This window comes from Corvus brachyrhynchos, unplaced genomic scaffold (assembly GCF_000691975.1).
Source record: "Corvus brachyrhynchos isolate BGI_N302 unplaced genomic scaffold, ASM69197v1 scaffold19, whole genome shotgun sequence".
Lineage (NCBI taxonomy): Eukaryota > Metazoa > Chordata > Aves > Passeriformes > Corvidae > Corvus > Corvus brachyrhynchos.
Window position 1 is genome coordinate 163,963 of NW_008246061.1, and position 11,418 is coordinate 175,380.

An 11,418-nucleotide genomic window follows, 5' to 3' on the forward strand; every position below is an offset into this window, starting at 1 on the left:
CACCAGGATGGCACAAATGGCAAGATGGGAGCCTGCAGGACTTCTCCAGGGAGAGCTGACAGATGCCTTGGCCCTCTGCTCCTCCCATCTTGCATCCTCCCTCATCCAAAGACACTGGCCCACATGAAGGTGTCCTCCTGCTTCTGAGGGGTGCTGCCCTCACCTGTAGAGACAGAGACAAAAAACCCCAGGTTTTGTTTCCTGATGCTGAACAGAAAACTAAAGTCTTAAAAGGCTGGTGGAGTTGAAGTGTCAGCATTCACGATGAGCCCCGAAATCAAGAACCTGAGACAATCCTCCTCTTCCTCCCTTGCTTCAGCCCCACTCCCTGCTCTCTGGCAGGGCATCCCTCCTGCTCTGACTGGCTGCTGTCTCTCTGAGCAACACCAAAGCAGTGTTGAGCAGAAGGAAAAAAAGATCATATATATACAGCAGCCTTTGAGCCATGCTTTTAATATTTCATCTTTCTTTTTCTGCCAGAAGAAAGGAAATTCCTTATGCTGGCTGGGCTGCAACCTCACCACCACACCCTTGAGCCTCAGACAACCCTGGCTGCCAGCCCCTCCAGGTGGCACCCCACCCGCCCAAACATTGCCTGGTGCCAGTCAGGAGGTGGCACTGAGGGGACAGGGAGGGCTGGGCAGCTGCCTCAGAGCTACAGAATTCAAGATATGGCAGAGAATCCCTGCACTAAGCTCCACAGGCCACTCAGACGCCTCCATGGACCAACTGTGGTGGAAACTTATTCAGGAAAGGTGACAGGTCAGTAGCCACCAGGTCACCCCGAGTGACACCTGCCAATCCCTGCCATCACACTCCGTGTCGGAGCGAGCCGCCATCCCACCCGCACACATCAAGCATCATGCGTCAAGCCAGCTTTTATTTTTAAATTTACTGTCTGTAAAGTATTTTGGCTTTAAATTATTCCGCAGCCTCCCTCGGTTCGGCAGCGCTTCCCCGTCTAGACAGAACAATCTTGTTGTCAGTGAAACAGATTCGCCCTGACATCCCCGCGGAGATGCTGCTACTGTTTTGCGGGAAGGAAAAGGGCTAAAAAGCTCTTTCTTTACAGTTTTGAAATGTGATTCCTGTCCATTCAACTTCAAACAAACACCTCAATAAATAATCCTGCCGTCTCAGGTTTGAGCTCTCCATGTTAGGAAGCGGCACGGATGGCTCAGCATCAGTGGGATCCTCCATCTCCCACTGCTACTTCCAGTGTACCTGCCCTCCTGGGAGCAAGGAATTCCCACCTCTCCTGTTCTTCCAAACCCACCTGCTTTGGCTCTTTCCCAGGCTGCAGACCAGGCTGGAGTGCGGAGATCCCTGTGGCAGCAAAGTCCCTGCTCTTAAACACTGACCTGGATCCTCCGTGGCTGCAGGACAAGCCTTGGGTGGCTGGGTGGGAGATGCAGGAGAGGCATCAGCAGCCTGAAAGAGACATTAAACCAAGTGAAAATATATCTTGCGTACCAGCTTTGTTGCCAAGGCTCTGCCAGCATGAAAGACTACAAATACTTCCTTTATAATTAAAAAAGCACTTTTCCCCCTTGTTCACCAAAGCAAAGATAAACCAGAGTGAGTGTTCAACAGCACCTCGTGTCAGCCTGTGGTACTTGGAGAGAGAAAACAGCCTGATCCAGCCAAAAATAGCATTGTTCCCCTTTTGCTCTGCCAGCAACACATCCTTGATGTCTGCAGTCAGAAGTGACAAGTTCCAGTTGGGCATCTTTCCACCTCCTCTCCTGGTAAAACAGCCACCCACCTGGCAGCAGGGAGGTGATCTCCACCTTGTGTGGGGCATTCCCTGCCTGGACATCACCCAGGGGGAAGGCACAGCCCCAGAACTCAGCCCCTGAGGAGCTGGACACACAAACAATCATGCAGGAACAGAGGGGCCTCCATATGAGGGGCAAGAGCTCAGCCCCAGGGATGCTTCTCAAGGGTGCCTGTGGACAGGGGGGCTGGCAAAGAGCTAAGCACACCAACAGGCACATCTATAGGGTGGCAAAGGGCCATATTAGCTGATTTTATTCCCCAAATGCCTCTAGACCTCCAGGAGGTGCCCAGGTCAGAGCAGACTGCATCAGCCCTCCTGTGTTAACATTTAATCCCAGTGCCAGAGCATCACACCATAAATCAGTTGCAAAAGTACCGTGCTCAGGAGGAGACACTCACCTCTAAATAATCAAGCAGAAAAAATGCCTCTGAATATTCAAATGGGAAAAATGAAGTCGTGAAGCAAGAAGGGCTCTCAGTGCTCTTTGCACAGGCACCCATGTCCAGCAGAGCAATGGGAAGAGCTACACCAGGAAAAGCTTCTGGACAGCTAACCTGCTTCCCACCCTTCATGTGATGTATAACCTCGTGAATTCATCCCTGTCCCGACCTCCATGGAGATATGGAAGTTCCCTTCCCCCAGCTCTGGGAGCAAGCTGGCTCTGTCCCATAGGGAACAGCAATCCTGGCTGTGCCATATTTGGAGCAGCCCCCAGCACACCCACCCCAGCCAGGAGCAGATGGCCCCAGGATCCAGAGAGGCAGAGCGGGGGAAGATCCCACCATCCCAGAGATGTGCCATGCAGAAGCAGCCCAAAGGACTGCCTGTACCAGGGAAAATAGCACCAGGAATGCATGGCAAACAGCAGATGGATGTGGCCTTTCCTGGGTGCACAGATCCCACACAAGATCCTCCACCAGCACAGAGCCCATGGATGGCTGAGAGCATTCTGCAGCAGCACTTTCTGCCTCTCCCTTTACTCACAGCAGTATTTTCACCAGCTCATTAATTCAGTGAGGTTTTGCCCCAGATCTGGGGGACCAGATCTGGGAGCAATTGCTTCTTTGAGGTGCCTTGAGCACCTGCTCTCTCTGTTGATGGAGAGTGGAGAAAAGTCCTCTCCTCCGCCCCTCCACCTGCACCAGCCCTGCTGATGCCCAGAGCCATGATAAATGGAGCTACAGCTCCAGTGGAGTGTTTGCTGTCCTCTCGGGATGGAGGTGTTAATGCATGGGTTGAGCTGGGGGAGTGAAGTGCTGGAAAATGATGCAGAAAGCTCATTAGCACATCCCTAATAGCCCTGAAATTGCTGTGAGGGCCTCTGGCAGCTCTCCTCCCCCTGGGTGGGGGGAGCCATTCCTGACAAGGCACCTCTGTTCTTGGAGCCAGTGTCTCCACGCCGGGCACTGGCTCACCTCAGCAAATCTACTCCAAATCCAATGACGCCAGGAGGAGCCGCTGTCATCAAGCACCCAGATTTTACTGCTACATGCTGCTACTGGCCTCTTTGAGAAGATTGTGCCTCAGTTTCCCTGCCTGTACGGAAGGGCTGTGACACCTTCCACCCACCTCAGTGAATATCTCCTGCTCTTAATAGACACCCTAAAGCTCCTCTCATTCCAGGGACACCTTCCACTAGACCAGGTTGCTCCAAGCCCCATCCAGCCTGGCCTTGGATACTTAACACATCCCGGGTGTCCCGGAGCTCTTTCCAGTGGGAGATGAATGTGGACACTGCTCCAGGCAGGTCTCCTCCAACACACACTGATTAAGCTCAAGTGCTCAAGTCGCAGGTTGGATCAAAGGAGCAATTCTGGTTCACCAGAACTGGGGCAAAACCTTCTCTCTGATTTAATGAGCTGGGAAAATGCTACTCCTGGGGAAAGAAGGGAGCACAGGGCAGGAGCAGGTCCCGTGTCCCACCTTTAAGCACTGCATCACAGTTCCACTTTTCATGGCACCGGAACCTGCACTGAAGGGATTTGATGACTCCTGAGAAATCCAAGCCAATAAGCTTTTAAGAACTCCTGAACTGCCTTTTTAAGACGCAGGGCACATGTGCAACTAATCCAGTCTTAAAACTAATGAATTAATTTACCTTAGGAGAAGCAAACCAGCATAAATTAATATCTCCCAGTAGTATAACATAAGCATGTTTTATCTAGAGATTATGTTGATTAAATCATCAAGTGCCATAATCTTCTCTTCGTACCTCAGTAAGTTGGAGAAAAAAAAAAATCCCTAAAAATGTAGATACAGCCTTCCAAGCCACAGGAGGGGAAGTGCACGTTCAACTCCAAGCAGTTTCCTGGCTCAGCAGAGTGTGCACAGGAGACTCCCCACCCTGGAAGAAACTGCTCCAGCTGGTGTGGTACCAAGAGGTAAAATAAAGCACCGTGTTCCTCGTGGAAGAGGTGCCAGGAGATGAAGGAGCTCAGAGGCAGCACAGGCGTTGCACCTCTGGGGTTTCACTCCGCAAATGGAACTGAAGAGGTAAGATCTGGCTCCTCCAGGCCCTGTATCTGCTTTCAGGATGTAAGACACCAGTGCCATTAGTCATGCGAGCTGGATATTCCAGTGGCTCAGACCCACCACACAGGGAAACAGTGCCTCAGCAGAGGGGGGAAGAGCACAGAATCCCCTTTAAAACATCTCCCTCCCACCTCCCTCATCTCATTTCTGCTTGTTCCCACCCACCCTGATGAATCAACAAGACCTACCCGGACTTTTTCCACCTGCCGGGGGCGGCTTTTCAGACAAAGCCGGTTCCTGCGGGACTCAGCTGCAAACTGTCTCCAAGTAATCATGCCCAGGCACTTCAGGTTTAATGGCTTTGTGTGCTGGCTGTTTGGATTGCTGGAGAGCCCTTGGGCTGGGCACTTCAGACACACAACACCTTTTATTCAGAGCCAATTCAGAACCTCAGGCGAGCTGGAAAGTTTCCCTGGAGAAGGACAAAGGAGCTCGTTAAGAGGAGGTGTCCAAGGCCAAAACAACATCTCCAACAACAGAAAGCCCCTCCCGTGAAACAGCAAACTCTAAACACTGTTTGTACTGACCCCAGACACCAGCAACAGGTCTCCAGCAAGAAACCTGGATTTACAAGTCAAACCTAAACGTGAGCAACACAGACTCTCATAGTCTCCGGTGCTTATGAAATAAGTGGATTTTGCAAAGAAAGGGCAATTAACAGATGTTGTTGTATTTGGTTATTGGCAAGTTGGGGCAAACAGTGAGAACCTGCCAGCAGTGCAGGCACCACAGCTCCGTGCTTGTTTCCTCACAAGTGTCATTTCTCCACTTTTGTAAGAGCTTGAGAGCCTTCAGAAGAGAAATGGCATTATTTCAAAAAATGTTTTAAAACCAACGTGAAGTTGTCAAGAGGAACACTCTGCTCAGTGTCTCGGGCAGAAAACACATCTCCATCCAAACACTGTGTCCCTGGTAGGAAAAATACACGTGTAAAGGATCCATTTTCAGCTTCTGAAAGGAGGCAGGTTCTGAACACGAGTTTTTCCTCAGAGAGGAGACACTGTGTGCTGTCTTGCAGCATTACAAATATGGAAGCTTCAAGAAGTTTCCCGACTTCTTCTTCTTTTTTTTTTTTTTTTTTTTTTTTTTTTACTCATTTCTGTGGTCCCTCAAACCTGCCTGATGATTCAGAGAGCAGAGGAGGGTTGTGTTTCTTTCTGTGAACACCTTTAAACTAAAACACAGACCCAAGCCCTTTTCTCCCCTAGAAGCAAACCTCCAAGCCTTACTGACTTCCCTAAAATGATCCGGGCAGAGGAGTGTAATTTAGGAACAGTTCTTCACATCCTTCTGATGCCATTTTACTGTAGAAATAACCTATCTGACCCTCTCCCTCTGAGAGTGTCTCTGCCTGCCCAGCTCTGAACAGCATTTCCCTTCTAGGCTTTATAATCTCTTCAGCTCAATTACTGGGGCCCCCAAAAGCCTGGGGACTCCATTACTCCTAAATGAAACATCTTCAAAGACATTAATACCACTTGTCTTCTGCAGGACCCTCATTCCAGGCAAGGCTGACATGTTGACAGATCTTCACACTCTTTTTCATCAAGGAAATGCACCATTACACAAGGTTAATTTTTTTAGGATTGATAGAAAATCTCTTTCTCTAGGTAAACATAAGACAAACATCTACACACTGTGTGGAATTACATGTCAAGCCACTCGGTAAAACCAACTTATCTGCCAGGAACAAGCCTGACAAATCCTCAGTACAGATGTCTTTCTTTCCCCACTTTAAATTGCACACAGAAGCCTCAAAGTTCAGGGGAAGGGAAGGGGTTCCCCTCATTGATCATCCCCATCCTGCCTGTGCTTCCACCTCCCTGCTGAGACAGCTGCCTTTGGAAAGGAGGATTTGGAGAAGATATCTAGAGGAAAGCCTTAACAAAAAAAAAAAAAAAAAAAAAAAACCTAAGAAACCCAAAAACAAAACAAAAACCCACGACGGGAAGGTTGCCTGAGCTCTCCCCTCCCTCCTGGGGCTGGAGGTGTGCTGGGAGAGCGATGCTGTCTGCAAATGGCACCTGTGCCACATGTGCCCCTGGCAGAGCTCGTGGCAGAGGATGTTCAGCTCCCCAGTGACAGTGACCAGCAGAGTCGTGTCACTGCTGCTGCTCATTCCCCAGGAGAAAATTCGACTGAGGGAATTACTCCTTACAGACCTGAACTACAAGCACGTGCTTTCTGGTTTTTAACACATTCCCCTCTCCCCGAAAGCTGGGGGGAGAAATCTTTACAGCAGATCAAAGCCCACAGATGTCAGACAGTTTTTCTTCCTCTCCTTTTGCAATCCTTTAGCTGCTTGATGCCCTGGGGGAGCCAGAGGTGTCAGGGAGAAAGCCCATGATCCCTTCAGGATGGATTTCATTGTTTTTAGCTAATGAGTTCCACCTTGGAGAGTGAGATCCTCCTTTCCAAGAGCCACAGTGCTACCCCAACACCACAGGTCCTCTCTGAGCTCCAGCTAAAATCTGGATGGACATTGCCATTCCACACTCAACATCCTGGACCAACAAATGATTAATTTATTCCCAGAGAGCTGCCATCTGTCAGCCGATCACGGACAAATCTGATTAACAGAACATCCCCGTGATCTCCACCTACTGCCAAGGGAAATGTGCTCTCTTCCAATGGTTTATGCAACCAGCTTCTCACACTCAACTACCAAATGTAGCTGGTGGGCTCAGTATCCAGAAATCATCCAGTCACCTGCTCCGGAGTGAGCCTTGGCCCGTCCAGCTGGATGGAGAAGGGACAAGAGGGCGACACTGAAGAGACAATGCGCTCAGAGGTGTATGTGAAGTTCTGACATAGCCAAAAACCTACAGCAAAGCCTTAAGGAAGGTTAAGCTGCCCTCAAGCCCAGAGTAAAAGCTAAGTTGAGGAAGGAGAAAGTAATTTCTAGGTGAATTACAGAGCCAGCCCTCAGCCTTTGGCTGATCATTGTTCTCCTGTGCCTCAGCCTGCCCGACTGAGCCATCAAGTTTGTTCTCATTTACTTCTCTCTGTAGAAACCGTTGAGATTTGTATTTCAAAACCACATTGGGAGTAAAATCAGTGGCGAGACAGGCAGCAGCAGGCACTGGATGCCCTTCACAGCAGCGCCCATGCAGGAAAGGAGGCTGCTCTGCCCTGATGCTGGGCTGGCTCCTCCCACCCGCTCTGCTCAGCAGCCGGCGATTGCCACAGCAACAAGAAACAGAGGAGAAAAGTATTTCTCCAGAACGGATTTGGTTGCTTTTAAATGGATGAACATAGGAGAGTTTGTTTATAAACGTCAAGAGCAGGTCGGTGTGAAATTGGAAATGCGAGAGGGGTTTGGCTCTGTGAGCAACACGCGGAGTGAGGGGATGGAACACCTGAGCCGGGTGTGGGTCCGGAGAGCTGCAGAGTCTCAGCACTCGAGAAACCTTGTCACTAATGCAGACAGTGCTGCTCACCCCCTCTGTCCCCAAACTCCACCACAGGGCTGAGCTAGAGTGATCTGCCTTCCCAAACAAAGACCCTAGTGCTGGAGTTCCAACCCCATTGCCAGCAGAGCCGTGCAACCACACAGCAAACAGGGGCAGGGAGGTCGAGCACGAGCCTGTGCTCCGCCCCAAAACGGTTTGAGAGGTTCATTAAACCAGTTAATGGTGCGGGAGCAGCACTGACACCATGCCGCCCATCTCCTTTGTAACAACGTCCCAAAGGGCTCGAGCATTTGGCTGGAGCTCTAAGGGACACAGGAGCTCTCAGGAGTCCGGTCCAGCTGTGCCAGGAGTGAGAGCGGGCAGCACATCCCAAAAAACACAGAAGGTAAAAATCCAATTCTTGGATGAACAGCGAGGCTTTCCATGTGCTCTGATGATGATGATGGCTGGGTTAAACACCCAGGCAGCAAAACTCACCCTCACCGCCTGCCCTCACAGCAGGCATTTGGGACACAGCTGCTCCCTAAAGGAGACCTCGGGGGAAGCAGGGTGAGAGCTAAAGAAGCACTTTGAACAGTCACATTTTTGTGATTGTCCTGGCAGCCCCTTCACAGCACACTCAGCTCACTGAGGGAACAACTGCAGCCAGACAAGTGACAGGCAGGGTCGAGGACCAGGACAGCTCCCAGGTTAGAGGCACATCCTGCAATCCCCCCAGTGACAAACCACGTACCCAGAGCCTGCCTGGCTATGCACCACATTCCTCTTCATCTGAGACATTGATTCAACCAGGTACTTGACAATAAAAGGCTGCAGAAGCAGTGAAAGGGCTCACTATAATACATTAATTAAATAAAGGTAGCAGTGCCTCAGAATTTAAGTGAATATGCAACACCACCACTGAACAGGGTGTGTAACACAGCATGGTTGGGTGACTGAAGGAGAGGGCTCGTGCCTCTGCTCGGCTGACTGGCTGCATCCATTAATTATATCCCCATTAGGCAGGCAGGAAATGCTCCCACCAGCAGCACCTTCCTGCTCTGACATTCAGCCCAGGAACATGACAGGTAGAGCAGAGCTGAGGCATAATCGAGATGGAGCACCTGCCAGGCAGGATGGATAGGGAGGAACCCCTCTGCTCGGAGGCTGTGCGAGTTACTGATACCTTGGGTTAAGTGACAAGATAAAGAGACCCTGCATGCTTCGGGAAGGCCACAGCCAGTGTTTGAGGCTGTTCACATCCGTTACAAGGTACGTGGATGGGATTCCCCCCGAGGCCCTCAGCACTGGGGTAGCAGAGGCTGGCACAATTCTACCACATCCTTCATGCTCCCTTTGGCCCTCATGGGATTTCCGAACAAATGACGCCTTCAGACTTCTTTGAGAAAGCCAGCTTAGCACTGAGAGGTGTCCAGCCCTGCTCACTGCTCCAGAGACTCCTCACTGGGCCCATGCACAGGGTGCCCAGAGAAGCTGTGGCTGCCCCATCCCTGGAAGCGTCCAAAGCCAGGTTGGATGGGGCTTGGAGCAACCTGGGCTAGTAGGAGGTGTCCCTGCCATGGCAGGGGGCTGGAAGATGACCTTTAAGGTCCCTTCCAACCCAAACCATTCTGTGATTCCATGATTCCCTCCAAGGACAGTCCAGAATCTGCCTTCCATGCCCCACCTCCCTTGCCCAGACGCACCACACAGGCAGCCCAGGTATGAGAGCACCAACACCGCAGTTTTGCACCCCAAAATATCTGCTAAATACTCCCCTTCACAGCACCTGGAAATGGCAGACAAGCAAGCGCCTGTGTCTACTCAGATGGACAAAATCCTCTAAGAGCAAAGGCCTGCTGGGGCAGAGCCACTCACTGGGTTGCCACCAATTGTCCCTTCCTTGGAACAGACAAGGGTTTATCCATCAGCAGGGGACAGACACTGCATTTCTGTATTTCACCCAGACTTTCAAAGCTCTTTCCAAAATTGTTATTTCAATGAAGGAGGAAACAAATCAATAGTTTTGAATTCTCTCAGGGGAGAATGAGGCCAAGAGGCGGAGGCAGAGCTGGTAACAACCCTACCATGTTTTATTTCCCTTTCCTGAACTGCAAAACTCCAGGCTTGGTCCAAAATGAGACCTAATCAATACTCTAATGCTGAGATCCCATTACACACTGAGCATCCCTGGCTCCCAGGTTAAAGGGTCAAACTCTCCTTCATGTCTTAGTTTTCCAGACAGTCTTAAACCAATTGTTTCAGCAGTTCCCAATCTCAATGGATGAGATTTTTACTACCCCAGAAATCCTTTCCAACAGAATCTTTGCCTCCTGTTTTTATACCCATTTTGTGCAACTGTGTTACACGATTTAGGATCATCAGTATTCAGAGTCTTCCCCATTACGTGATGCCTTGTGATGTGTGAGGTTTGGAATGTTTCTTCTCTAATCACATCAGAAAAAAAATATTCCTGTGGCTATTAGGCAGTGTTACTAAATTTTAGTTCATGGGCAAAAGGCTATTTCTTCTCCAAAATGAGTAATTCTTCAGTGTTAACAGGAGCTTGACATGATCAAGCAGCTGCCTTCAACTGTCTGACAGACCAATTAACTGTTTATCAAACACCATTAAAAAAAAAAAAAAAAAAAAAAAAAAAAAAAAAAAAAAAAAAAAAAAAAAAAAAGAAGAAAAAGCCCAAAACAAAAAACTTGACTTACCTCCTCATTTAATGATGGAAGCAGTCATGGAGCTCCATACATGTGTCCTGAGCCTGTCCTCCAAATCCATGTCAGCCAGTGCCACCAGTCTGTTCACTTTAAAACCCTTCAGTCACCAATTTCAAATAGGATTTAAACCATCAAGCAGAAACCTTGACTGAAGACACCAATTTTTCCCCTGGACTTGCATTTGTATTTATTTTTGTTAAAGCTTGTTAGCTCTCATCACCTGGGCTGGCCATTAAACCTGCAGAGATCTGCAGGCAGCGCCCACCCTCCAAAGAATCCTGAACTCAATAAAAATAAGGAGCATTAATAAAGTGAAATGAAAAACGTGCATTTCATCACTATTCTGCCTTTTTTTCCCCCTCACAAGATTCGGGACAGAACATGGGGATGCAAATTAGAACTAAATGAAAAATGACAAAGCTACCTGAGGCATCCAGAGAACTGATAGCTTTCAAATGTGAGATTGATGGAATAAATCAGCAGCTGCTTCCCATGGGTTACAGCTCTCGGTTCCAAAGCCCTCCAAATGCCTGGCTTTGCTCAGAGCATTGCTATTTTAGAACCAAAGGCTTAAGTAACTCTTCCTGTGCTGCTGTTCAGCATTTTAATTATGTGAGGGGAGTTGAGACACCCATCCTGTTTAGATATACACCATGGAGAATATTTTGCATTTCTTTTGTCACCTAAATGTTATTTAAATGTTGGTCCCAAGGTTTCTTTGAGCCACTCTCCCCTTCTGCTTATTTATTAGCATCAAATTAGAGTAGAAAAAAAACCCCAAATATTTTATGGGGGTTTTGGTTCTCATAAACCCAAGCTGTTCTTTGTGCCTATTTAAAAATTAAAATCAGTATTTCACAGAAAAGCATTCTTGCATAAAAAGGAGAAATCTAAATAAACAGAATTACTCCACTGTAACATGATAAGTACTTAAGTATTACAAGATATTTTGGCATCCCCAAAGTTTGAGCTGATGTTAAATATT

The 11,418-nt window shown here is 48.8% G+C and overlaps 1 long non-coding RNA gene across 4 annotated transcripts in view; it reads right to left on the bottom strand.

Moving 5' to 3' along the window:
• Positions 1–10,973, bottom strand: part of LOC108449693 — a 38,575-nt gene extending 27,602 nt beyond the window's left edge. For 2 of the 4 annotated variants that reach the window (XR_001865958.1, XR_001865957.1), the window contains exons 1-4: positions 10,425–10,970; positions 4,501–4,724; positions 1,277–1,431; positions 4–163 (exon numbers count right to left, since the gene is read on the bottom strand). This is a non-coding gene — a long non-coding RNA (uncharacterized LOC108449693). Of the gene's footprint in view, positions 1–3; positions 164–1,276; positions 1,432–4,500; positions 4,725–10,424 lie in introns of all 4 variants that reach the window. The other 2 variants (XR_001865959.1, XR_001865960.1) reach the window with 2 other exon arrangements.
• Between the last annotated feature and the right edge of the window lie 445 nt (positions 10,974–11,418).